The sequence below is a fragment of the Engystomops pustulosus genome, chromosome 6 (assembly GCF_040894005.1).
Source record: "Engystomops pustulosus chromosome 6, aEngPut4.maternal, whole genome shotgun sequence".
NCBI lineage: Eukaryota > Metazoa > Chordata > Amphibia > Anura > Leptodactylidae > Engystomops > Engystomops pustulosus.
This window is the reverse complement of record NC_092416.1, coordinates 166,316,450-166,340,856: the sequence shown is the minus strand read 5'-3', so window position 1 is coordinate 166,340,856 and position 24,407 is coordinate 166,316,450. Positions and strand designations below refer to the sequence as shown.

The 24,407-nt window shown below is 43.4% G+C and overlaps 27 non-coding genes across 27 annotated transcripts; all 27 read left to right on the top strand.

The window, feature by feature from the left end:
* The first annotated feature begins 1,430 nt into the window (after positions 1–1,430).
* Positions 1,431–1,503, top strand: TRNAV-AAC (transfer RNA valine (anticodon AAC)). The gene has a single exon. It is a non-coding gene; the product is annotated as a tRNA-Val (tRNA).
* A 776-nt stretch (positions 1,504–2,279) lies between these two features.
* Positions 2,280–2,352, top strand: TRNAV-AAC (transfer RNA valine (anticodon AAC)). Its single transcript has one exon. It is a non-coding gene; the product is annotated as a tRNA-Val (tRNA).
* A 546-nt stretch (positions 2,353–2,898) lies between these two features.
* TRNAV-CAC (transfer RNA valine (anticodon CAC)) lies at positions 2,899–2,971 on the top strand. Its single transcript has one exon. It is a non-coding gene; the product is annotated as a tRNA-Val (tRNA).
* Positions 2,972–3,736: 765 nt separating this feature from the next.
* TRNAV-CAC (transfer RNA valine (anticodon CAC)) lies at positions 3,737–3,809 on the top strand. The gene has a single exon. It is a non-coding gene; the product is annotated as a tRNA-Val (tRNA).
* A 1,527-nt stretch (positions 3,810–5,336) lies between these two features.
* Positions 5,337–5,409, top strand: TRNAV-AAC (transfer RNA valine (anticodon AAC)). Its single transcript has one exon. It is a non-coding gene; the product is annotated as a tRNA-Val (tRNA).
* A 776-nt stretch (positions 5,410–6,185) lies between these two features.
* Positions 6,186–6,258, top strand: TRNAV-AAC (transfer RNA valine (anticodon AAC)). Its single transcript has one exon. It is a non-coding gene; the product is annotated as a tRNA-Val (tRNA).
* Positions 6,259–6,804: 546 nt separating this feature from the next.
* Positions 6,805–6,877, top strand: TRNAV-CAC (transfer RNA valine (anticodon CAC)). The gene has a single exon. It is a non-coding gene; the product is annotated as a tRNA-Val (tRNA).
* A 146-nt stretch (positions 6,878–7,023) lies between these two features.
* On the top strand, positions 7,024–7,096 carry TRNAV-AAC (transfer RNA valine (anticodon AAC)). The gene has a single exon. It is a non-coding gene; the product is annotated as a tRNA-Val (tRNA).
* A 545-nt stretch (positions 7,097–7,641) lies between these two features.
* On the top strand, positions 7,642–7,714 carry TRNAV-CAC (transfer RNA valine (anticodon CAC)). Its single transcript has one exon. It is a non-coding gene; the product is annotated as a tRNA-Val (tRNA).
* A 146-nt stretch (positions 7,715–7,860) lies between these two features.
* TRNAV-AAC (transfer RNA valine (anticodon AAC)) lies at positions 7,861–7,933 on the top strand. Its single transcript has one exon. It is a non-coding gene; the product is annotated as a tRNA-Val (tRNA).
* Positions 7,934–8,478: 545 nt separating this feature from the next.
* Positions 8,479–8,551, top strand: TRNAV-CAC (transfer RNA valine (anticodon CAC)). The gene has a single exon. It is a non-coding gene; the product is annotated as a tRNA-Val (tRNA).
* A 146-nt stretch (positions 8,552–8,697) lies between these two features.
* Positions 8,698–8,770, top strand: TRNAV-AAC (transfer RNA valine (anticodon AAC)). The gene has a single exon. It is a non-coding gene; the product is annotated as a tRNA-Val (tRNA).
* A 763-nt stretch (positions 8,771–9,533) lies between these two features.
* TRNAV-AAC (transfer RNA valine (anticodon AAC)) lies at positions 9,534–9,606 on the top strand. The gene has a single exon. It is a non-coding gene; the product is annotated as a tRNA-Val (tRNA).
* A 546-nt stretch (positions 9,607–10,152) lies between these two features.
* On the top strand, positions 10,153–10,225 carry TRNAV-CAC (transfer RNA valine (anticodon CAC)). Its single transcript has one exon. It is a non-coding gene; the product is annotated as a tRNA-Val (tRNA).
* A 765-nt stretch (positions 10,226–10,990) lies between these two features.
* TRNAV-CAC (transfer RNA valine (anticodon CAC)) lies at positions 10,991–11,063 on the top strand. The gene has a single exon. It is a non-coding gene; the product is annotated as a tRNA-Val (tRNA).
* Positions 11,064–12,665: 1,602 nt separating this feature from the next.
* On the top strand, positions 12,666–12,738 carry TRNAV-CAC (transfer RNA valine (anticodon CAC)). The gene has a single exon. It is a non-coding gene; the product is annotated as a tRNA-Val (tRNA).
* A 983-nt stretch (positions 12,739–13,721) lies between these two features.
* On the top strand, positions 13,722–13,794 carry TRNAV-AAC (transfer RNA valine (anticodon AAC)). The gene has a single exon. It is a non-coding gene; the product is annotated as a tRNA-Val (tRNA).
* Positions 13,795–14,340: 546 nt separating this feature from the next.
* Positions 14,341–14,413, top strand: TRNAV-CAC (transfer RNA valine (anticodon CAC)). The gene has a single exon. It is a non-coding gene; the product is annotated as a tRNA-Val (tRNA).
* A 146-nt stretch (positions 14,414–14,559) lies between these two features.
* Positions 14,560–14,632, top strand: TRNAV-AAC (transfer RNA valine (anticodon AAC)). Its single transcript has one exon. It is a non-coding gene; the product is annotated as a tRNA-Val (tRNA).
* Positions 14,633–15,395: 763 nt separating this feature from the next.
* On the top strand, positions 15,396–15,468 carry TRNAV-AAC (transfer RNA valine (anticodon AAC)). The gene has a single exon. It is a non-coding gene; the product is annotated as a tRNA-Val (tRNA).
* Positions 15,469–16,014: 546 nt separating this feature from the next.
* Positions 16,015–16,087, top strand: TRNAV-CAC (transfer RNA valine (anticodon CAC)). Its single transcript has one exon. It is a non-coding gene; the product is annotated as a tRNA-Val (tRNA).
* A 983-nt stretch (positions 16,088–17,070) lies between these two features.
* TRNAV-AAC (transfer RNA valine (anticodon AAC)) lies at positions 17,071–17,143 on the top strand. The gene has a single exon. It is a non-coding gene; the product is annotated as a tRNA-Val (tRNA).
* Positions 17,144–17,689: 546 nt separating this feature from the next.
* Positions 17,690–17,762, top strand: TRNAV-CAC (transfer RNA valine (anticodon CAC)). Its single transcript has one exon. It is a non-coding gene; the product is annotated as a tRNA-Val (tRNA).
* Positions 17,763–17,908: 146 nt separating this feature from the next.
* Positions 17,909–17,981, top strand: TRNAV-AAC (transfer RNA valine (anticodon AAC)). Its single transcript has one exon. It is a non-coding gene; the product is annotated as a tRNA-Val (tRNA).
* Positions 17,982–19,593: 1,612 nt separating this feature from the next.
* TRNAV-AAC (transfer RNA valine (anticodon AAC)) lies at positions 19,594–19,666 on the top strand. The gene has a single exon. It is a non-coding gene; the product is annotated as a tRNA-Val (tRNA).
* Positions 19,667–20,211: 545 nt separating this feature from the next.
* TRNAV-CAC (transfer RNA valine (anticodon CAC)) lies at positions 20,212–20,284 on the top strand. Its single transcript has one exon. It is a non-coding gene; the product is annotated as a tRNA-Val (tRNA).
* A 1,604-nt stretch (positions 20,285–21,888) lies between these two features.
* On the top strand, positions 21,889–21,961 carry TRNAV-CAC (transfer RNA valine (anticodon CAC)). The gene has a single exon. It is a non-coding gene; the product is annotated as a tRNA-Val (tRNA).
* Positions 21,962–24,407: the final 2,446 nt, after the last annotated feature.

Below are 24,407 nucleotides of genomic sequence, written 5' to 3'. Positions count from 1 at the left end.
CTCCATCTAGTCTGCTGTACTCAAAGGTCTAGAAGTGAGCAGTCAACGTGTTTCTGTAGTGTAGTGGTTATCACGTTCGCCTAACACGCGAAAGGTCCCCGGTTCGAAACCGGACAGAAACAAGAGACTGTCTCTTTTTTTTAAGGAATCGGAAAGAAAAATCTTGTTTCGTCGTGTCTTTCCCGCCACGGTAGATGCCACTCATACCTGCCACTAAGAGTTTGCTTCATATGCAAAAGAACCACTGATTTAAACAGAACAGAAAATGACGCAGGGGTTGCTTTTGCTATGGGGCAGTAACAAAATATTCCCGAGTGACATTCACTTTTAGATGACGAGAGAAGAAAGCCCTTGCAATTCTCTTTACATTAGTTTTGTTTGCCTGTAAGGACGGCTTCAGTTTTTTAAACAGTTTTTCAAGAGTAGGGGTTTTCACTTTTGCCTAACGCGTGAAAGTCCTTTTGAAGACACAAGAGAGAGAAATCTTTTTTCATTGTGTCTTTTCCTCCAAAGTAGCTGCCAGTTATTACTGCGCTCAGTGTTCTCCATCTAGTCTGCTGTACTCAAAGGTCTAGAAGTGAGCAGTCAACGTGTTTCTGTAGTGTAGTGGTTATCGCGTTTGCCTAACACGCGAAAGGTCCCCGCTTCGAAACCGGGCAGAAACAAGAGACTGTCTCTTTTTTTTAAGGAATCGGAAAGAAAAATCTTGTTTCGTCGTGTCTTTCCCGCCACGGTAGATGCCACTCATACCTGCCACTAAGAGTTTGCTTCATATGCAAAAGAACCACTGATTTAAACAGAACAGAAAATGACGCAGGGGTTGCTTTTGCTATGGGGCAGTAACAAAATATTCCCGAGTGACATTCACTTTTAGATGACGAGAGAAGAAAGCCCTTGCATTTCTCTTTACATTAGTTTTGTTTGCCTGTAAGGACGGCTTCAGTTTTTTAAACAGTTTTTCAAGAGTAGGGGTTTTCACTTTTGCCTAACGCGTGAAAGTCCCTGTTTGAAAACCGTTAAGTTTCTGTAGTGAAGTGGACATCACATTTGCCACAATTGTCGACGGTGCCCAGTTCGAGACAAGGTGGGAGTGTCGTTTGGAACCAATCAGAAACGCGTTTTGCGACTTTTTTATGACTCAACATTCCTCGCGTTGGTTTATAAATTTGGTTTTGTTCGCGTCTAAAGACCAGTTGAGGTTTTTTCATCGGGTTTCTGTAGTGTAGTGGTTATCACGTTCGCCTCACACGCGAAAGGTCCCCAGTCCGAAACCGGGCAGAAACATGAGATGTTCTACTTTTGAAGACACAAGAGACAGGAATCTTTTTTCATTGTGTCTTTTCCTCCAAAGTAGCTGCCAGTTATTACTGCGCTCAGTGTTCTCCATCTAGTCTTCTGTACTCAAAGGTCTAGAAGTGAGCAGTCAACGTGTTTCTGTAGTGTAGTGGTTATCACGTTCGCCTAACACGCGAAAGGTCCCCGGTTCGAAACCGGGCAGAAACAAGAGACTGTCTCTTTTTTTTAAGGAATCGGAAAGAAAAATCTTGTTTCGTCGTGTCTTTCCCGCCACGGTAGATGCCACTCATACCTGCCACTAAGAGTTTGCTTCATATGCAAAAGAACCACTGATTTAAACAGAACAGAAAATGACGCAGGGGTTGCTTTTGCTATGGGGCAGTAACAAAATATTCCCGAGTGACATTCACTTTTAGATGACGAGAGAAGAAAGCCCTTGCATTTCTCTTTACATTAGTTTTGTTTGCCTGTAAGGACGGCTTCAGTTTTTTAAACAGTTTTTCAAGAGTAGGGGTTTTCACTTTTGCCTAACGCGTGAAAGTCCCTGTTTGAAAACCGTTGAGTTTCTGTAGTGAAGTGGACATCACATTTGCCACAATTGTCGACGGTGCCCAGTTCGAGACAAGGTGGGAGTGTCGTTTGGAACCAATCAGAAACGCGTTTTGCGACTTTTGAATGACTCAACATTCCTCGCGTTGGTTTATAAATTTGGTTTTGTTTGCGTCTAAAGACCAGTTGAGGAGTTTTCATCGGGTTTCTGTAGTGTAGTGGTTATCACGTTCGCCTCACGTTCGCCTCACACGCGAAAGGTCCCTGGTTCGAAACCGGGCAGAAACATGAGATGTTCTACTTTTGAAGACACAAGAGAGAGAAATCTTTTTTCATTGTGTCTTTTCCTCCAAAGTAGCTGCCAGTTATTACTGCGCTCAGTGTTCTCCATCTAGTCTGCTGTACTCAAAGGTCTAGAAGTGAGCAGTCAACGTGTTTCTGTAGTGTAGTGGATATCACGTTCGCCTAACACGCGAAAGGTCCCTGGTTCGAAACCGGGCAGAAACAAGAGACTGTCTCTTTTTTTTAAGGAATCGGAAAGAAAAATCTTGTTTCGTCGTGTCTTTCCCGCCACGGTAGATGCCACTCATACCTGCCACTAAGAGTTTGCTTCATATGCAAAAGAACCACTGATTTAAACAGAACAGAAAATGATGCAGGGGTTGCTTTTGCTATGGGGCAGTAACAAAATATTCCCGAGTGACATTCACTTTTAGATGACGAGAGAAGAAAGCCCTTGCATTTCTCTTTACATTAGTTTTGTTTGCCTGTAAGGACGGCTTCAGTTTTTTAAACAGTTTTTCAAGAGTAGGGGTTTTCACTTTTGCCTAACGCGTGAAAGTCCCTGTTTGAAAACCGTTGAGTTTCTGTAGTGAAGTGGACATCACATTTGCCACAATTGTCGACGGTGCCCAGTTCGAGACAAGGTGGGAGTGTCGTTTGGAACCAATCAGAAACGCGTTTTGCGACTTTTGAATGACTCAACATTCCTCGCGTTGGTTTATAAATTTGGTTTTGTTTGCGTCTAAAGACCAGTTGAGGTTTTTTCATCGGGTTTCTGTAGTGTAGTGGTTATCACGTTCGCCTCACACGCGAAAGGTCCCCGGTTCGAAACCGGGCAGAAACATGAGATGTTCTACTTTTGAAGACACAAGAGAGAGAAATCTTTTTTCATTGTGTCTTTTCCTCCAAAGTAGCTGCCAGTTATTACTGCGCTCAGTGTTCTCCATCTAGTCTGCTGTACTCAAAGGTCTAGAAGTGAGCAGTCAACGTGTTTCTGTAGTGTAGTGGTTATCACGTTCGCCTAACACGCGAAAGGTCCCCGGTTCGAAACCGGACAGAAACAAGAGACTGTCTCTTTTTTTTAAGGAATCGGAAAGAAAAATCTTGTTTCGTCGTGTCTTTCCCGCCACGGTAGATGCCACTCATACCTGCCACTAAGAGTTTGCTTCATATGCAAAAGAACCACTGATTTAAACAGAACAGAAAATGACGCAGGGGTTGCTTTTGCTATGGGGCAGTAACAAAATATTCCCGAGTGACATTCACTTTTAGATGACGAGAGAAGAAAGCCCTTGCAATTCTCTTTACATTAGTTTTGTTTGCCTGTAAGGACGGCTTCAGTTTTTTAAACAGTTTTTCAAGAGTAGGGGTTTTCACTTTTGCCTAACGCGTGAAAGTCCCTGTTTGAAAACCGTTGAGTTTCTGTAGTGAAGTGGACATCACATTTGCCACAATTGTCGACGGTGCCCAGTTCGAGACAAGGTGGGAGTGTCGTTTGGAACCAATCAGAAACGCGTTTTGCGACTTTTGAATGACTCAACATTCCTCGCGTTGGTTTATAAATTTGGTTTTGTTTGCGTCTAAAGACCAGTTGAGGTGTTTTCATCGGGTTTCTGTAGTGTAGTGGTTATCACGTTCGCCTCACACGCGAAAGGTCCCCGGTTCGAAACCGGGCAGAAACATGAGATGTTCTACTTTTGAAGACACAAGAGAGAGAAATCTTTTTTCATTGTGTCTTTTCCTCCAAAGTAGCTGCCAGTTATTACTGCGCTCAGTGTTCTCCATCTAGTCTGCTGTACTCAAAGGTCTAGAAGTGAGCAGTCAACGTGTTTCTGTAGTGTAGTGGTTATCACGTTCGCCTAACACGCGAAAGGTCCCCGGTTCGAAACCGGACAGAAACAAGAGACTGTCTCTTTTTTTTAAGGAATCGGAAAGAAAAATCTTGTTTCGTCGTGTCTTTCCCGCCACGGTAGATGCCACTCATACCTGCCACTAAGAGTTTGCTTCATATGCAAAAGAACCACTGATTTAAACAGAACAGAAAATGACGCAGGGGTTGCTTTTGCTATGGGGCAGTAACAAAATATTCCCGAGTGACATTCACTTTTAGATGACGAGAGAAGAAAGCCCTTGCAATTCTCTTTACATTAGTTTTGTTTGCCTGTAAGGACGGCTTCAGTTTTTTAAACAGTTTTTCAAGAGTAGGGGTTTTCACTTTTGCCTAACGCGTGAAAGTCCTTTTGAAGACACAAGAGAGAGAAATCTTTTTTCATTGTGTCTTTTCCTCCAAAGTAGCTGCCAGTTATTACTGCGCTCAGTGTTCTCCATCTAGTCTGCTGTACTCAAAGGTCTAGAAGTGAGCAGTCAACGTGTTTCTGTAGTGTAGTGGTTATCGCGTTTGCCTAACACGCGAAAGGTCCCCGCTTCGAAACCGGGCAGAAACAAGAGACTGTCTCTTTTTTTTAAGGAATCGGAAAGAAAAATCTTGTTTCGTCGTGTCTTTCCCGCCACGGTAGATGCCACTCATACCTGCCACTAAGAGTTTGCTTCATATGCAAAAGAACCACTGATTTAAACAGAACAGAAAATGACGCAGGGGTTGCTTTTGCTATGGGGCAGTAACAAAATATTCCCGAGTGACATTCACTTTTAGATGACGAGAGAAGAAAGCCCTTGCATTTCTCTTTACATTAGTTTTGTTTGCCTGTAAGGACGGCTTCAGTTTTTTAAACAGTTTTTCAAGAGTAGGGGTTTTCACTTTTGCCTAACGCGTGAAAGTCCCTGTTTGAAAACCGTTAAGTTTCTGTAGTGAAGTGGACATCACATTTGCCACAATTGTCGACGGTGCCCAGTTCGAGACAAGGTGGGAGTGTCGTTTGGAACCAATCAGAAACGCGTTTTGCGACTTTTTTATGACTCAACATTCCTCGCGTTGGTTTATAAATTTGGTTTTGTTCGCGTCTAAAGACCAGTTGAGGTTTTTTCATCGGGTTTCTGTAGTGTAGTGGTTATCACGTTCGCCTCACACGCGAAAGGTCCCCAGTCCGAAACCGGGCAGAAACATGAGATGTTCTACTTTTGAAGACACAAGAGACAGGAATCTTTTTTCATTGTGTCTTTTCCTCCAAAGTAGCTGCCAGTTATTACTGCGCTCAGTGTTCTCCATCTAGTCTTCTGTACTCAAAGGTCTAGAAGTGAGCAGTCAACGTGTTTCTGTAGTGTAGTGGTTATCACGTTCGCCTAACACGCGAAAGGTCCCCGGTTCGAAACCGGGCAGAAACAAGAGACTGTCTCTTTTTTTTAAGGAATCGGAAAGAAAAATCTTGTTTCGTCGTGTCTTTCCCGCCACGGTAGATGCCACTCATACCTGCCACTAAGAGTTTGCTTCATATGCAAAAGAACCACTGATTTAAACAGAACAGAAAATGACGCAGGGGTTGCTTTTGCTATGGGGCAGTAACAAAATATTCCCGAGTGACATTCACTTTTAGATGACGAGAGAAGAAAGCCCTTGCATTTCTCTTTACATTAGTTTTGTTTGCCTGTAAGGACGGCTTCAGTTTTTTAAACAGTTTTTCAAGAGTAGGGGTTTTCACTTTTGCCTAACGCGTGAAAGTCCCTGTTTGAAAACCGTTGAGTTTCTGTAGTGAAGTGGACATCACATTTGCCACAATTGTCGACGGTGCCCAGTTCGAGACAAGGTGGGAGTGTCGTTTGGAACCAATCAGAAACGCGTTTTGCGACTTTTGAATGACTCAACATTCCTCGCGTTGGTTTATAAATTTGGTTTTGTTTGCGTCTAAAGACCAGTTGAGGAGTTTTCATCGGGTTTCTGTAGTGTAGTGGTTATCACGTTCGCCTCACGTTCGCCTCACACGCGAAAGGTCCCTGGTTCGAAACCGGGCAGAAACATGAGATGTTCTACTTTTGAAGACACAAGAGAGAGAAATCTTTTTTCATTGTGTCTTTTCCTCCAAAGTAGCTGCCAGTTATTACTGCGCTCAGTGTTCTCCATCTAGTCTGCTGTACTCAAAGGTCTAGAAGTGAGCAGTCAACGTGTTTCTGTAGTGTAGTGGATATCACGTTCGCCTAACACGCGAAAGGTCCCTGGTTCGAAACCGGGCAGAAACAAGAGACTGTCTCTTTTTTTTAAGGAATCGGAAAGAAAAATCTTGTTTCGTCGTGTCTTTCCCGCCACGGTAGATGCCACTCATACCTGCCACTAAGAGTTTGCTTCATATGCAAAAGAACCACTGATTTAAACAGAACAGAAAATGATGCAGGGGTTGCTTTTGCTATGGGGCAGTAACAAAATATTCCCGAGTGACATTCACTTTTAGATGACGAGAGAAGAAAGCCCTTGCATTTCTCTTTACATTAGTTTTGTTTGCCTGTAAGGACGGCTTCAGTTTTTTAAACAGTTTTTCAAGAGTAGGGGTTTTCACTTTTGCCTAACGCGTGAAAGTCCCTGTTTGAAAACCGTTGAGTTTCTGTAGTGAAGTGGACATCACATTTGCCACAATTGTCGACGGTGCCCAGTTCGAGACAAGGTGGGAGTGTCGTTTGGAACCAATCAGAAACGCGTTTTGCGACTTTTGAATGACTCAACATTCCTCGCGTTGGTTTATAAATTTGGTTTTGTTTGCGTCTAAAGACCAGTTGAGGTTTTTTCATCGGGTTTCTGTAGTGTAGTGGTTATCACGTTCGCCTCACACGCGAAAGGTCCCCGGTTCGAAACCGGGCAGAAACATGAGATGTTCTACTTTTGAAGACACAAGAGAGAGAAATCTTTTTTCATTGTGTCTTTTCCTCCAAAGTAGCTGCCAGTTATTACTGCGCTCAGTGTTCTCCATCTAGTCTGCTGTACTCAAAGGTCTAGAAGTGAGCAGTCGACGTGTTTCTGTAGTGTAGTGGTTATCACGTTCGCCTAACACGCGAAAGGTCCCCGGTTCGAAACCGGGCAGAAACAAGAGACTGTCTCTTTTTTTAAGGAATCGGAAAGAAAAATCTTGTTTCGTCGTGTCTTTCCCGCCACGGTAGATGCCACTCATACCTGCCACTAAGAGTTTGCTTCATATGCAAAAGAACCACTGATTTAAACAGAACAGAAAATGACGCAGGGGTTGCTTTTGCTATGGGGCAGTAACAAAATATTCCCGAGTGACATTCACTTTTAGATGACGAGAGAAGAAAGCCCTTGCATTTCTCTTTACATTAGTTTTGTTTGCCTGTAAGGACGGCTTCAGTTTTTTAAACAGTTTTTCAAGAGTAGGGGTTTTCACTTTTGCCTAACGCGTGAAAGTCCCTGTTTGAAAACCGTTGAGTTTCTGTAGTGAAGTGGACATCACATTTGCCACAATTGTCGACGGTGCCCAGTTCGAGACAAGGTGGGAGTGTCGTTTGGAACCAATCAGAAACGCGTTTTGCGACTTTTGAATGACTCAACATTCCTCGCGTTGGTTTATAAATTTGGTTTTGTTTGCGTCTAAAGACCAGTTGAGGTTTTTTCATCGGGTTTCTGTAGTGTAGTGGTTATCACGTTCGCCTCACACGCGAAAGGTCCCCGGTTCGAAACCGGGCAGAAACATGAGATGTTCTACTTTTGAAGACACAAGAGAGAGAAATCTTTTTTCATTGTGTCTTTTCCTCCAAAGTAGCTGCCAGTTATTACTGCGCTCAGTGTTCTCCATCTAGTCTGCTGTACTCAAAGGTCTAGAAGTGAGCAGTCGACGTGTTTCTGTAGTGTAGTGGTTATCACGTTCGCCTAACACGCGAAAGGTCCCCGGTTCGAAACCGGGCAGAAACAAGAGACTGTCTCTTTTTTTAAGGAATCGGAAAGAAAAATCTTGTTTCGTCGTGTCTTTCCCGCCACGGTAGATGCCACTCATACCTGCCACTAAGAGTTTGCTTCATATGCAAAAGAACCACTGATTTAAACAGAACAGAAAATGACGCAGGGGTTGCTTTTGCTATGGGGCAGTAACAAAATATTCCCGAGTGACATTCACTTTTAGATGACGAGAGAAGAAAGCCCTTGCATTTCTCTTTACATTAGTTTTGTTTGCCTGTAAGGACGGCTTCAGTTTTTTAAACAGTTTTTCAAGAGTAGGGGTTTTCACTTTTGCCTAACGCGTGAAAGTCCCTGTTTGAAAACCGTTGAGTTTCTGTAGTGAAGTGGACATCACATTTGCCACAATTGTCGACGGTGCCCAGTTCGAGACAAGGTGGGAGTGTCGTTTGGAACCAATCAGAAACGCGTTTTGCGACTTTTGAATGACTCAACATTCCTCGCGTTGGTTTATAAATTTGGTTTTGTTTGCGTCTAAAGACCAGTTGAGGTGTTTTCATCGGGTTTCTGTAGTGTAGTGGTTATCACGTTCGCCTCACACGCGAAAGGTCCCCGGTTCGAAACCGGGCAGAAACATGAGATGTTCTACTTTTGAAGACACAAGAGAGAGAAATCTTTTTTCATTGTGTCTTTTCCTCCAAAGTAGCTGCCAGTTATTACTGCGCTCAGTGTTGTCCATCTAGTCTGCTGTACTCAAAGGTCTAGAAGTGAGCAGTCAACGTGTTTCTGTAGTGTAGTGGTTATCACGTTCGCCTAACATGCGAAAGATCCCCGGTTCGAAACCGGGCAGAAACAAGAGATTGTCTCTTTTTTTAAGGAATCGGAAAGAAAAATCTTGTTTCGTCGTGTCTTTCCCGCCACGGTAGATGCCACTCATACCTGCCACTAAGAGTTTGCTTCATATGCAAAAGAACCACTGATTTAAACAGAACAGAAAATGACGCAGGGGTTGCTTTTGCTATGGGGCAGTAACAAAATATTCCCGAGTGACATTCACTTTTAGATGACGAGAGAAGAAAGCCCTTGCATTTCTCTTTACATTAGTTTTGTTTGCCTGTAAGGACGGCTTCAGTTTTTTAAACAGTTTTTCAAAAGTAGGGGTTTTCAATTTGCCTAACGCGTGAAAGTCCCTGTTTGAAAACCGTTGAGTTTCTGTAGTGAAGTGGACATCACATTTGCCACAATTGTCGACGGTGCCCAGTTCGAGACAAGGTGGGAGTGTCGTTTGGAACCAATCAGAAACGCGTTTTGCGACTTTTGAATGACTCAACATTCCTCGCGTTGGTTTATAAATTTGGTTTTGTTTGCGTCTAAAGACCAGTTGAGGTGTTTTCATCGGGTTTCTGTAGTGTAGTGGTTATCACGTTCGCCTCACACGCAAAAGGTCCCCCGTTCGAAACCGGGCAGAAACATGAGATGTTCTACTTTTGAAGACACAAGAGAGAGAATTCTTTTTTCATTGTGTCTTTTCCTCCAAAGTAGCTGCCAGTTATTACTGCGCTCAGTGTTCTCCATCTAGTCTGCTGTACTCAAAGGTCTAGAAGTGAGCAGTCAACGTGTTTCTGTAGTGTAGTGGTTATCACGTTCGCCTAACACGCGAAAGGTCCCCGGTTCGAAACCGGGCAGAAACAAGAGACTGTCTCTTTTTTTTAAGGAATCGGAAAGAAAAATCTTGTTTCGTCGTGTCTTTCCCGCCACGGTAGATGCCACTCATACCTGCCACTAAGAGTTTGCTTCATATGCAAAAGAACCACTGATTTAAACAGAACAGAAAATGACGCAGGGGTTGCTTTTGCTATGGGGCAGTAACAAAATATTCCCGAGTGACATTCACTTTTAGATGACGAGAGAAGAAAGCCCTTGCATTTCTCTTTACATTAGTTTTGTTTGCCTGTAAGGACGGCTTCAGTTTTTTAAACAGTTTTTCAAGAGTAAGGGTTTTCACTTTTGCCTAACGCGTGAAAGTCCCTGTTTGAAAACCGTTGAGTTTCTGTAGTGAAGTGGACATCACATTTGCCACAATTGTCGACGGTGCCCAGTTCGAGACAAGGTGGGAGTGTCGTTTGGAACCAATCAGAAACGCGTTTTGCGACTTTTGAATGACTCAACATTCCTCGCGTTGGTTTATAAATTTGGTTTTGTTTGCGTCTAAAGACCAGTTGAGGTGTTTTCATCGGGTTTCTGTAGTGTAGTGGTTATCACGTTCGCCTCACACGCGAAAGGTCCCCGGTTCGAAACCGGGCAGAAACATGAGATGTTCTACTTTTGAAGACACAAGAGAGAGAAATCTTTTTTCATTGTGTCTTTTCCTCCAAAGTAGCTGCCAGTTATTACTGTGCTCAGTGTTCTCCCTCTAGTCTGCTGTACTCAAAGGTCTAGAAGTGAGCAGTCAACGTGTTTCTGTAGTGTAGTGGTTATCACGTTCGCCTAACACGCGAAAGGTCCCCGGTTCGAAACCAGGCAGAAACAAGAGACTGTCTCTTTTTTTTAAGGAATCAGAAAGAAAAATCTTGTTTCGTCGTGTCTTTCCCGCCACGGTAGATGCCACTCATACCTGCCACTAAGAGTTTGCTTCATATGCAAAAGAACCACTGATTTAAACAGAACAGAAAATGACGCAGGGGTTGCTTTTGCTATGGGGCAGTAACAAAATATTCCCGAGTGACATTCACTTTTAGATGACGAGAGAAGAAAGCCCTTGCATTTCTCTTTACATTAGTTTTGTTTGCCTGTAAGGACGGCTTCAGTTTTATAAACAGTTTTTCAAGAGTAGGGGTTTTCACTTTTGCCTAACGCGTGAAAGTCCCTGTTTAAAAACCGTTGAGTTTCTGTAGTGAAGTGGACATCACATTTGCCACAATTGTCGACGGTGCCCAGTTCGAGACAAGGTGGGAGTGTCGTTTGGAACCAATCAGAAACGCGTTTTGCGACTTTTGAATGACTCAACATTCCTCGCGTTGGTTTATAAATTTGGTTTTGTTTGCGTCTAAAGACCAGTTGAAGTGTTTTCATCGGGTTTCTGTAGTGTAGTGGTTATCACGTTCGCCTCACACGCGAAAGGTCCCCGGTTCGAAACCGGGCAGAAACATGAGATGTTCTACTTTTGAAGACACAAGAGAGAGAAATCTTTTTTCATTGTGTCTTTTCCTCCAAAGTAGCTGCCAGTAATTACTCCGCTCAGTGTTCTCCATCTAGTCTGCTGTACTCAAAGGTCTAGAAGTGAGCAGTCAACGTGTTTCTGTAGTGTAGTGGTTATCATGTTCGCCTAACACGCGAAAGGTCGCCGGTTCGAAACCGGGCAGAAACAAGAGACTGTCTCTTTTTGTAAGGAATCGGAAAGAAAAATCTTGTTTCGTCGTGTCTTTCCCGCCACGGTAGATGCCACTCATACCTGCCACTAAGAGTTTGCTTCATATGCAAAAGAACCACTGATTTAAACAGAACAGAAAATGACGCAGGGGTTGCTTTTGCTATGGGGCAGTAACAAAATATTCCCGAGTGACATTCACTTTTAGATGACGAGAGAAGAAAGCCCTTGCATTTCTCTTTACATTAGTTTTGTTTGCCTGTAAGGACGGCTTCAGTTTTTTAAACAGTTTTTCAAGAGTAGGGGTTTTCACTTTTGCCTAACGCGTGAAAGTCCCTGTTTGAAAACCGTTGAGTTTCTGTAGTGAAGTGGACATCACATTTGCCACAATTGTCGACGGTGCCCAGTTCGAGACAAGGTGGGAGTGTCGTTTGGAACCAATCAGAAACGCGTTTTGCGACTTTTGAATGACTCAACATTCCTCGCGTTGGTTTATAAATTTGGTTTTGTTTGCATCTAAAGACCAGTTGAGGTGTTTTCATCGGGTTTCTGTAGTGTAGTGGTTATCACGTTCGCCTCACACGCAAAAGGTCCCCCGTTCGAAACCGGGCAGAAACATGAGATGTTCTACTTTTGAAGACACAAGAGAGAGAATTCTTTTTTCATTGTGTCTTTTCCTCCAAAGTAGCTGCCAGTTATTACTGCGCTCAGTGTTCTCCATCTAGTCTGCTGTACTCAAAGGTCTAGAAGTGAGCAGTCAACGTGTTTCTGTAGTGTAGTGGTTATCACGTTCGCCTAACACGCGAAAGGTCCCCGGTTCGAAACCGGACAGAAACAAGAGACTGTCTCTTTTTTTTAAGGAATCGGAAAGAAAAATCTTGTTTCGTCGTGTCTTTCCCGCCACGGTAGATGCCACTCATACCTGCCACTAAGAGTTTGCTTCATATGCAAAAGAACCACTGATTTAAACAGAACAGAAAATGACGCAGGGGTTGCTTTTGCTATGGGGCAGTAACAAAATATTCCCGAGTGACATTCACTTTTAGATGACGAGAGAAGAAAGCCCTTGCATTTCTCTTTACATTAGTTTTGTTTGCCTGTAAGGACGGCTTCAGTTTTTTAAACAGTTTTTCAAGAGTAAGGGTTTTCACTTTTGCCTAACGCGTGAAAGTCCCTGTTTGAAAACCGTTGAGTTTCTGTAGTGAAGTGGACATCACATTTGCCACAATTGTCGACGGTGCCCAGTTCGAGACAAGGTGGGAGTGTCGTTTGGAACCAATCAGAAACGCGTTTTGCGACTTTTGAATGACTCAACATTCCTCGCGTTGGTTTATAAATTTGGTTTTGTTTGTGTCTAAAGACCAGTTGAGGTGTTTTCATCGGGTTTCTGTAGTGTAGTGGTTATCACGTTCGCCTCACACGCGAAAGGTCCCCGGTTCGAAACCGGGCAGAAACATGAGATGTTCTACTTTTGAAGACACAAGAGAGAGAAATCTTTTTTCATTGTGTCTTTTCCTCCAAAGTAGCTGCCAGTAATTACTCCGCTCAGTGTTCTCCATCTAGTCTGCTGTACTCAAAGGTCTAGAAGTGAGCAGTCAACGTGTTTCTGTAGTGTAGTGGTTATCATGTTCGCCTAACACGCGAAAGGTCGCCGGTTCGAAACCGGGCTGAAACAAGAGACTGTCTCTTTTTTTAAGGAATCGGAAAGAAAAATCTTGTTTCGTCGTGTCTTTCCCGCCACGGTAGATGCCACTCATACCTGCCACTAAGAGTTTGCTTCATATGCAAAAGAACCACTGATTTAAACAGAACAGAAAATGACGCAGGGGTTGCTTTTGCTATGGGGCAGTAACAAAATATTCCCGAGTGACATTCACTTTTAGATGACGAGAGAAGAAAGCCCTTGCATTTCTCTTTACATTAGTTTTGTTTGCCTGTAAGGACGGCTTCAGTTTTTTAAACAGTTTTTCAAGAGTAGGGGTTTTCACTTTTGCCTAACGCGTGAAAGTCCCTGTTTGAAAACCGTTGAGTTTCTGTAGTGAAGTGGACATCACATTTGCCACAATTGTCGACGGTGCCCAGTTCGAGACAAGGTGGGAGTGTCGTTTGGAACCAATCAGAAACGCGTTTTGCGACTTTTGAATGACTCAACATTCCTCGCGTTGGTTTATAAATTTGGTTTTGTTTGCGTCTAAAGACCAGTTGAGGTGTTTTCATCGGGTTTCTGTAGTGTAGTGGTTATCACGTTCGCCTCACACGCAAAAGGTCCCCCGTTCGAAACCGGGCAGAAACATGAGATGTTCTACTTTTGAAGACACAAGAGAGAGAATTCTTTTTTCATTGTGTCTTTTCCTCCAAAGTAGCTGCCAGTTATTACTGCGCTCAGTGTTCTCCATCTAGTCTGCTGTACTCAAAGGTCTAGAAGTGAGCAGTCAACGTGTTTCTGTAGTGTAGTGGTTATCACGTTCGCCTAACACGCGAAAGGTCCCCGGTTCGAAACCGGGCAGAAACAAGAGACTGTCTCTATTTTTTAAGGAATCGGAAAGAAAAATCTTGTTTCGTCGTGTCTTTCCCGCCACGGTAGATGCCACTCATACCTGCCACTAAGAGTTTGCTTCATATGCAAAAGAACCACTGATTTAAACAGAACAGAAAATGACGCAGGGGTTGCTTTTGCTATGGGGCAGTAACAAAATATTCCCGAGTGACATTCACTTTTAGATGACGAGAGAAGAAAGCCCTTGCATTTCTCTTTACATTAGTTTTGTTTGCCTGTAAGGACGGCTTCAGTTTTTTAAACAGTTTTTCAAGAGTAGGGGTTTTCACTTTTGCCTAACGCGTGAAAGTCCCTGTTTGAAAACCGTTGAGTTTCTGTAGTGAAGTGGACATCACATTTGCCACAATTGTCGACGGTGCCCAGTTCGAGACAAGGTGGGAGTGTCGTTTGGAACCAATCAGAAACGCGTTTTGCGACTTTTGAATGACTCAACATTCCTCGCGTTGGTTTATAAATTTGGTTTTGTTTGCGTCTAAAGACCAGTTGAGGTGTTTCCATCGGGTTTCTGTAGTGTAGTGGTTATCACGTTCGCCTCACACGCGAAAGGTCCCCGGTTCGAAACCGGGCAGAAACATGAGATGTTCTACTTTTGAAGACACAAGAGAGAGAAATCTTTTTTCATTGTGTCTTTTCCTCCAAAGTAGCTGCCAGTTGTTACTGTGCTCAGTGTTCTCCCTCTAGTCTGCTGTACTCAAAGGTCTAGAAGTGAGCAGTCAACGTGTTTCTGTAGTGTAGTGGTTATCACGTTCGCCTAACACGCGAAAGATCCCCGGTTCGAAACCGGGCAGAAACAAGAGACTGTCTCTTTTTTTAAGGAATCGGAAAGAAAAATCTTGTTTCGTCGTGTCTTTCCCGCCACGGTAGATGCCACTCATACCTGCCACTAAGAGTTTGCTTCATATGCAAAAGAACCACTGATTTAAACAGAACAGAAAATGACGCAGGGGTTGCTTTTGCTATGGGGCAGTAACAAAATATTCCCGAGTGACATTCACTTTTAGATGACGAGAGAAGAAAGCCCTTGCATTTCTCTTTACATTAGTTTTGTTTGCCTGTAAGGACGGCTTCAGTTTTTTAAACAGTTTTTCAAAAGTAGGGGTTTTCAATTTGCCTAACGCATGAAAGTCCCTGTTTAAAAACCGTTGAGTTTCTGTAGTGAAGTGGACATCACATTTGCCACAATTGTCGACGGTGCCCAGTTCGAGACAAGGTGGGAGTGTCGTTTGGAACCAATCAGAAACGCGTTTTGCGACTTTTGAATGACTCAACATTCCTCGCGTTGGTTTATAAATTTGGTTTTGTTTGCGTCTAAAGACCAGTTGAGGTGTTTTCATCGGGTTTCTGTAGTGTAGTGGTTATCACGTTCGCCTCACACGCAAAAGGTCCCCCGTTCGAAACCGGGCAGAAACATGAGATGTTCTACTTTTGAAGACACAAGAGAGAGAATTCTTTTTTCATTGTGTCTTTTCCTCCAAAGTAGCTGCCAGTTATTACTGCGCTCAGTGTTCTCCATCTAGTCTGCTGTACTCAAAGGTCTAGAAGTGAGCAGTCAACGTGTTTCTGTAGTGTAGTGGTTATCACGTTCGCCTAACACGCGAAAGGTCCCCGGTTCGAAACCGGGCAGAAACAAGAGACTGTCTCTTTTTTTTAAGGAATCGGAAAGAAAAATCTTGTTTCGTCGTGTCTTTCCCGCCACGGTAGATGCCACTCATACCTGCCACTAAGAGTTTGCTTCATATGCAAAAGAACCACTGATTTAAACAGAACAGAAAATGACGCAGGGGTTGCTTTTGCTATGGGGCAGTAACAAAATATTCCCGAGTGACATTCACTTTTAGATGACGAGAGAAGAAAGCCCTTGCATTTCTCTTTACATTAGTTTTGTTTGCCTGTAAGGACGGCTTCAGTTTTTTAAACAGTTTTTCAAGAGTAGGGGTTTTCACTTTTGCCTAACGCGTGAAAGTCCCTGTTTGAAAACCGTTGAGTTTCTGTAGTGAAGTGGACATCACATTTGCCACAATTGTCGACGGTGCCCAGTTCGAGACAAGGTGGGAGTGTCGTTTGGAACCAATCAGAAACGCGTTTTGCGACTTTTGAATGACTCAACATTCCTCGCGTTGGTTTATAAATTTGGTTTTGTTTGCGTCTAAAGACCAGTTGAGGTGTTTTCATCGGGTTTCTGTAGTGTAGTGGTTATCACGTTCGCCTCACACGCGAAAGGTCCCCGGTTCGAAACCGGGCAGAAACATGAGATGTTCTACTTTTGAAGACACAAGAGAGAGAAATCTTTTTTCATTGTGTCTTTTCCTCCAAAGTAGCTGCCAGTAATTACTCCGCTCAGTGTTCTCCATCTAGTCTGCTGTACTCAAAGGTCTAGAAGTGAGCAGTCAACGTGTTTCTGTAGTGTAGTGGTTATCATGTTCGCCTAACACGCGAAAGGTCGCCGGTTCGAAACCGGGCAGAAACAAGAGACTGTCTCTTTTTTTAAGGAATCGGAAAGAAAAATCTTGTTTCGTCGTGTCTTTCCCGCCACGGTAGATGCCACTCATACCTGCCACTAAGAGTTTGCTTCATATGCAAAAGAACCACTGATTTAAACAGAACAGAAAATGACGCAGGGGTTGCTTTTGCTATGGGGCAGTAACAAAATATTCCCGAGTGACATTCACTTTTAGATGACGAGAGAAGAAAGCCCTTGCATTTCTCTTTACATTAGTTTTGTTTGCCTGTAAGGACGGCTTCAGTTTTTTAAACAGTTTTTCAAGAGTAGGGGTTTTCACTTTTGCCTAACGCGTGAAAGTCCCTGTTTGAAAACCGTTGAGTTTCTGTAGTGAAGTGGACATCACATTTGCCACAATTGTCGACGGTGCCCAGTTCGAGACAAGGTGGGAGTGTCGTTTGGAACCAATCAGAAACGCGTTTTGCGACTTTTGAATGACTCAACATTCCTCGCGTTGGTTTATAAATTTGGTTTTGTTTGCGTCTAAAGACCAGTTGAGGTGTTTTCATCGGGTTTCTGTAGTGTAGTGGTTATCACGTTCGCCTCACACGCAAAAGGTCCCCCGTTCGAAACCGGGCAGAAACATGAGATGTTCTACTTTTGAAGACACAAGAGAGAGAATTCTTTTTTCATTGTGTCTTTTCCTCCAAAGTAGCTGCCAGTTATTACTGCGCTCAGTGTTCTCCATCTAGTCTGCTGTACTCAAAGGTCTAGAAGTGAGCAGTCAACGTGTTTCTGTAGTGTAGTGGTTATCACGTTCGCCTAACACGCGAAAGGTCCCCGGTTCGAAACCGGGCAGAAACAAGAGACTGTCTCTTTTTTTTAAGGAATCGGAAAGAAAAATCTTGTTTCGTCGTGTCTTTCCCGCCACGGTAGATGCCACTCATACCTGCCACTAAGAGTTTGCTTCATATGCAAAAGAACCACTGATTTAAACAGAACAGAAAATGACGCAGGGGTTGCTTTTGCTATGGGGCAGTAACAAAATATTCCCGAGTGACATTCACTTTTAGATGACGAGAGAAGAAAGCCCTTGCATTTCTCTTTACATTAGTTTTGTTTGCCTGTAAGGACGGCTTCAGTTTTTTAAACAGTTTTTCAAGAGTAGGGGTTTTCACTTTTGCCTAACGCGTGAAAGTCCCTGTTTGAAAACCGTTGAGTTTCTGTAGTGAAGTGGACATCACATTTGCCACAATTGTCGACGGTGCCCAGTTCGAGACAAGGTGGGAGTGTCGTTTGGAACCAATCAGAAACGCGTTTTGCGACTTTTGAATGACTCAACATTCCTCGCGTTGGTTTATAAATTTGGTTTTGTTTGCGTCTAAAGACCAGTTGAGGTGTTTTCATCGGGTTTCTGTAGTGTAGTGGTTATCACGTTCGCCTCACACGCGAAAGGTCCCCGGTTCGAAACCGGGCAGAAACATGAGATGTTCTACTTTTGAAGACACAAGAGAGAGAAATCTTTTTTCATTGTGTCTTTTCCTCCAAAGTAGCTGCCAGTTATTACTGTGCTCAGTGTTCTCCCTCTAGTCTGCTGTACTCAAAGGTCTAGAAGTGAGCAGTCAACGTGTTTCTGTAGTGTAGTGGTTATCACGTTCGCCTAACACGCGAAAGATCCCCGGTTCGAAACCGGGCAGAAACAAGAGACTGTCTCTTTTTTTAAGGAATCGGAAAGAAAAATCTTGTTTCGTCGTGTCTTTCCCGCCACGGTAGATGCCACTCATACCTGCCACTAAGAGTTTGCTTCATATGCAAAAGAACCACTGATTTAAACAGAACAGAAAATGACGCAGGGGTTGCTTTTGCTATGGGGCAGTAACAAAATATTCCCGAGTGACATTCACTTTTAGATGACGAGAGAAGAAAGCCCTTGCATTTCTCTTTACATTAGTTTTGTTTGCCTGTAAGGACGGCTTCAGTTTTTTAAACAGTTTTTCAAAAGTAGGGGTTTTCAATTTGCCTAACGCGTGAAAGTCCCTGTTTGAAAACCGTTGAGTTTCTGTAGTGAAGTGGACATCACATTTGCCACAATTGTCGACGGTGCCCAGTTCGAGACAAGGTGGGAGTGTCGTTTGGAACCAATCAGAAACGCGTTTTGCGACTTTTGAATGACTCAACATTCCTCGCGTTGGTTTATAAATTTTGTTTTGTTTGCGTCTAAAGACCAGTTGAGGTGTTTTCATCGGGTTTCTGTAGTGTAGTGGTTATCACGTTCGCCTCACACGCGAAAGGTCCCCGGTTCGAAACCGGGCAGAAACGTGAGATGTTCTACTTTTGAAGACACAAGAGAGAGAAATCTTTTTTCATTGTGTCTTTTCCTCCAAAGTAGCTGCCAGTTATTACAGTGCTCAGTGTTCTCCCTCTAGTCTGCTGTACTCAAAGGTCTAGAAGTGAGCAGTCAACGTGTTTCTGTAGTGTAGTGGTTATCACGTTCGCCTAACACGCGAAAGGTCCCCGGTTCGGAACCAGGCAGAAACAAGAGACTTTCTCTTTTTTTTAAGGAATCGGAAAGAAAAATCTTGTTTCGTCGTGTCTTTCCCGCCACGGTAGATGCCACTCATACCTGCCACTAAGAGTTTGCTTCATATGCAAAAGAACCACTGATTTAAACAGAACAGAAAATGACTCAGGGGTTGCTTTTGCTATGGGGCAGTAACAAAATATTCCCGAGTGACATTCACTTTTAGATGACGAGAGAAGAAAGCCCTTGCATTTCTCTTTACATTAGTTTTGTTTGCCTGTAAGGACGGCTTCAGTTTTTTAAACAGTTTTTCAAGAGTAGGGGTTTTCACTTTTGCCTAACGCGTGAAAGTCCCTGTTTAAAAACCGTTGAGTTTCTGTAGTGAAGTGGACATCACATTTGCCACAATTGTCGACGGTGCCCAGTTCGAGACAAGGTGGGAGTGTCGTTTGGAACCAATCAGAAACGCGTTTTGCGACTTTTGAATGACTCAACATTCCTCGCGTTGGTTTATAAATTTGGTTTTGTTTGCGTCTAAAGACCAGTTGAAGTGTTTTCATCGGGTTTCTGTAGTGTAGTGGTTATCACGTTCGCCTCACACGCGAAAGGTCCCCGGTTCGAAACCGGGCAGAAACCGGGCAGAAACATGAGATGTTCTACTTTTGAAGACACAAGAGAGAGAAATCTTTTTTCATTGTGTCTTTTCCTCCAAAGTAGCTGCCAGTTATTACTGCGCTCAGTGTTCTCCATCTAGTCTGCTGTACTCAAAGGTCTAGAAGTGAGCAGTCAACGTGTTTCTGTAGTGTAGTGGTTATCACGTTCGCCTAACACGCGAAAGGTCCCCGGTTCGAAACCGGGCAGAAACAAGAGACTGTCTCTTTTTTTAAGGAATCGGAAAGAAAAATCTTGTTTCGTCGTGTCTTTCCCGCCACGGTAGATGCCACTCATACCTGCCACTAAGAGTTTGCTTCATATGCAAAAGAACCACTGATTTAAACAGAACAGAAAATGACGCAGGGGTTGCTTTTGCTATGGGGCAGTAACAAAATATTCCCGAGTGACATTCACTTTTAGATGACGAGAGAAGAAAGCCCTTGCATTTCTTTTTACATTAGTTTTGTTTGCCTGTAAGGACGGCTTCAGTTTTATAAACAGTTTTTCAAAAGTAGGGGTTTTCACTTTTGCCTAACGCGTGAAAGTCCCTGTTTGAAAACCGTTGAGTTTCTGTAGTGAAGTGGACATCACATTTGCCACAATTGTCGACGGTGCCCAGTTCGAGACAAGGTGGGAGTGTCGTTTGGAACCAATCAGAAACGCGTTTTGCGACTTTTGAATGACTCAACATTCCTCGCGTTGGTTTATAAATTTGGTTTTGTTTGTGTCTAAAGACCAGTTGAGGTGTTTTCATCGGGTTTCTGTAGTGTAGTGGTTATCACGTTCGCCTCACACGCGAAAGGTCCCCGGTTCGAAACCGGGCAGAAACATGAGATGTTCTACTTTTGAAGACACAAGAGAGAGAAATCTTTTTTCATTGTGTCTTTTCCTCCAAAGTAGCTGCCAGTAATTACTCCGCTCAGTGTTCTCCATCTAGTCTGCTGTACTCAAAGGTCTAGAAGTGAGCAGTCAACGTGTTTCTGTAGTGTAGTGGTTATCACGTTCGCCTAACACGCGAAAGGTCCCCGGTTCGAAACCGGGAAGAAACAAGAGACTGTCTCTTTTTTTTAAGGAATCGGAAAGAAAAATCTTGTTTCGTCGTGTCTTTCCCGCCACGGTAGATGCCACTCATACCTGCCACTAAGAGTTTGCTTCATATGCAAAAGAACCACTGATTTAAACAGAACAGAAAATGACGCAGGGGTTGCTTTTGCTATGGGGCAGTAACAAAATATTCCCGAGTGACATTCACTTTTAGATGACGAGAGAAGAAAGCCCTTGCATTTCTCTTTACATTAGTTTTGTTTGCCTGTAAGGACGGCTTCAGTTTTTTAAACAGTTTTTCAAGAGTAGGGGTTTTCACTTTTGCCTAACGAGTGAAAGTCCCTGTTTGAAAACCGTTGAGTTTCTGTAGTGAAGTGGACATCACATTTGCCACAATTGTCGACGGTGCCCAGTTCGAGACAAGGTGGGAGTGTCGTTTGGAACCAATCAGAAACGCGTTTTGCGACTTTTGAATGACTCAACATTCCTCGCGTTGGTTTATAAATTTGGTTTTGTTTGCGTCTAAAGACCAGTTGAGGTGTTTTCATCGGGTTTCTGTAGTGTAGTGGTTATCACGTTCGCCTCACACGTGAAAGGTCACCGGTTCGAAACCGGGCAGAAACATGAGATGTTCTACTTTTGAAGACACAAGAGAGAGAAATCTTTTTTCATTGTGTCTTTTCCTCCAAAGTAGCTGCCAGTTATTACTGTGCTCAGTGTTCTCCATCTAGTCTGCTGTACTCAAAGGTCTAGAAGTGAGCAGTCAACGTGTTTCTGTAGTGTAGTGGTTATCACGTTCGCCTAACACGCGAAAGGTCCCCGGTTCGAAACCAGGCAGAAACAAGAGACTGTCTCTTTTTTTTTAAGGAATCGGAAAGAAAAATCTTGTTTCGTCGTGTCTTTCCCGCCACGGTAGATGCCACTCATACCTGCCACTAAGAGTTTGCTTCATATGCAAAAGAACCACTGATTTAAACAGAACAGAAAATGACGCAGGGGTTGCTTTTGCTATGGGGCAGTAACAAAATATTCCCGAGTGACATTCACTTTTAGATGACGAGAGAAGAAAGCCCTTGCATTTCTCTTTACATTAGTTTTGTTTGCCTGTAAGGACGGCTTCAGTTTTTTAAACAGTTTTTCAAGAGTAGGGGTTTTCACTTTTGCCTAACGCGTGAAAGTCCCTGTTTGAAAACCGTTGAGTTTCTGTAGTGAAGTGGACATCACATTTGCCACAATTGTCGACGGTGCCCAGTTCGAGACAAGGTGGGAGTGTCGTTTGGAACCAATCAGAAACGCGTTTTGCGACTTTTGAATGACTCAACATTCCTCGCGTTGGTTAATAAATTTGGTTTTGTTTGTGTCTAAAGACCAGTTGAGGTGTTTTCATCGGGTTTCTGTAGTGTAGTGGTTATCACGTTCGCCTCACACGCGAAAGGTCCCCGGTTCGAAACCGGGCAGAAACATGAGATGTTCTACTTTTGAAGACACAAGAGAGAGAAATCTTTTTTCATTGTGTCTTTTCCTCCAAAGTAGCTGCCAGTAATTACTCCGCTCAGTGTTCTCCATCTAGTCTGCTGTACTCAAAGGTCTAGAAGTGAGCAGTCAACGTGTTTCTGTAGTGTAGTGGTTATCACGTTCGCCTAACACGCGAAAGGTCCCCGGTTCGAAACCGGGAAGAAACAAGAGACTGTCTCTTTTTTTTAAGGAATCGGAAAGAAAAATCTTGTTTCGTCGTGTCTTTCCCGCCACGGTAGATGCCACTCATACCTGCCACTAAGAGTTTGCTTCATATGCAAAAGAACCACTGATTTAAACAGAACAGAAAATGACGCAGGGGTTGCTTTTGCTATGGGGCAGTAACAAAATATTCCCGAGTGACATTCACTTTTAGATGACGAGAGAAGAAAGCCCTTGCATTTCTCTTTACATTAGTTTTGTTTGCCTGTAAGGACGGCTTCAGTTTTTTAAACAGTTTTTCAAGAGTAGGGGTTTTCACTTTTGCCTAACGCGTGAAAGTCCCTGTTTGAAAACCGTTGAGTTTCTGTAGTGAAGTGGACATCACATTTGCCACAATTGTCGACGGTGCCCAGTTCGAGACAAGGTGGGAGTGTCGTTTGGAACCAATCAGAAACGCGTTTTGCGACTTTTGAATGACTCAACATTCCTCGCGTTGGTTTATAAATTTGGTTTTGTTTGCGTCTAAAGACCAGTTGAGGTGTTTTCATCGGGTTTCTGTAGTGTAGTGGTTATCACGTTCGCCTCACACGTGAAAGGTCACCGGTTCGAAACCGGGCAGAAACATGAGATGTTCTACTTTTGAAGACACAAGAGAGAGAAATCTTTTTTCATTGTGTCTTTTCCTCCAAAGTAGCTGCCAGTTATTACTGTGCTCAGTGTTCTCCATCTAGTCTGCTGTACTCAAAGGTCTAGAAGTGAGCAGTCAACGTGTTTCTGTAGTGTAGTGGTTATCACGTTCGCCTAACACGCGAAAGGTCCCCGGTTCGAAACCAGGCAGAAACAAGAGACTGTCTCTTTTTTTTTAAGGAATCGGAAAGAAAAATCTTGTTTCGTCGTGTCTTTCCCGCCACGGTAGATGCCACTCATACCTGCCACTAAGAGTTTGCTTCATATGCAAAAGAACCACTGATTTAAACTGAACAGAAAATGACGCAGGGGTTGCTTTTGCTATGGGGCAGTAACAAAATATTCCCGAGTGACATTCACTTTTAGATGACGAGAGAAGAAAGCCCTTGCATTTCTCTTTACATTAGTTTTGTTTGCCTGTAAGGACGGCTTCAGTTTTTTAAACAGTTTTTCAAGAGTAGGGGTTTTCACTTTTGCCTAACGCGTGAAAGTCCCTGTTTGAAAACCGTTGAGTTTCTGTAGTGAAGTGGACATCACATTTGCCACAATTGTCGACGGTGCCCAGTTCGAGACAAGGTGGGAGTGTCGTTTGGAACCAATCAGAAACGCGTTTTGCGACTTTTGAATGACTCAACATTCCTCGCGTTGGTTTATAAATTTGGTTTTGTTTGCGTCTAAAGACCAGTTGAGGTGTTTTCATCGGGTTTCTGTAGTGTAGTGGTTATCACGTTCGCCTCACGTTCGCCTCACACGCGAAAGGTCCCCGGTTCGAAACCGGGCAGAAACATGAGATGTTCTACTTTTGAAGACACAAGAGAGAGAAATCTTTTTTCATTGTGTCTTTTCCTCCAAAGTAGCTACCAGTTATTACTGCGCTCAGTGTTCTCCATCTAGTCTGCTGTACTCAAAGGTCTAGAAGTGAGCAGTCAACGTGTTTCTGTAGTGTAGTAGTTATCACGTTCGCCTAACACGCGAAAGGTCCTTGGTTCGAAACCGGGCAGAAACAAGAGACTGTCTCTTTTTTTTAAGGAATCGGAAAGAAAAATCTTGTTTCGTCGTGTCTTTCCCGCCACGGTAGATGCCACTCATACCTGCCACTAAGAGTTTGCTTCATATGCAAAAGAACCACTGATTTAAACAGAACAGAAAATGACGCAGGGGTTGCTTTTGCTATGGGGCAGTAACAAAATATTCCCGAGTGACATTCACTTTTAGATGACGAGAGAAGAAAGCCCTTGCATTTCTCTTTACATTAGTTTTGTTTGCCTGTAAGGACGGCTTCAGTTTTTTAAACAGTTTTTCAAGAGTAGGGGTTTTCACTTTTGCCTAACGCGTGAAAGTCCCTGTTTGAAAACCGTTGAGTTTCTGTAGTGAAGTGGACATCACATTTGCCACAATTGTCGACGGTGCCCAGTTCGAGATAAGGTGGGAGTGTCGTTTGGAACCAATCAGAAACGCGTTTTGCGACTTTTGAATGACTCAACATTCCTCGCGTTGGTTTATAAATTTGGTTTTGTTTGCGTCTAAAGACCAGTTGAGGTTTTT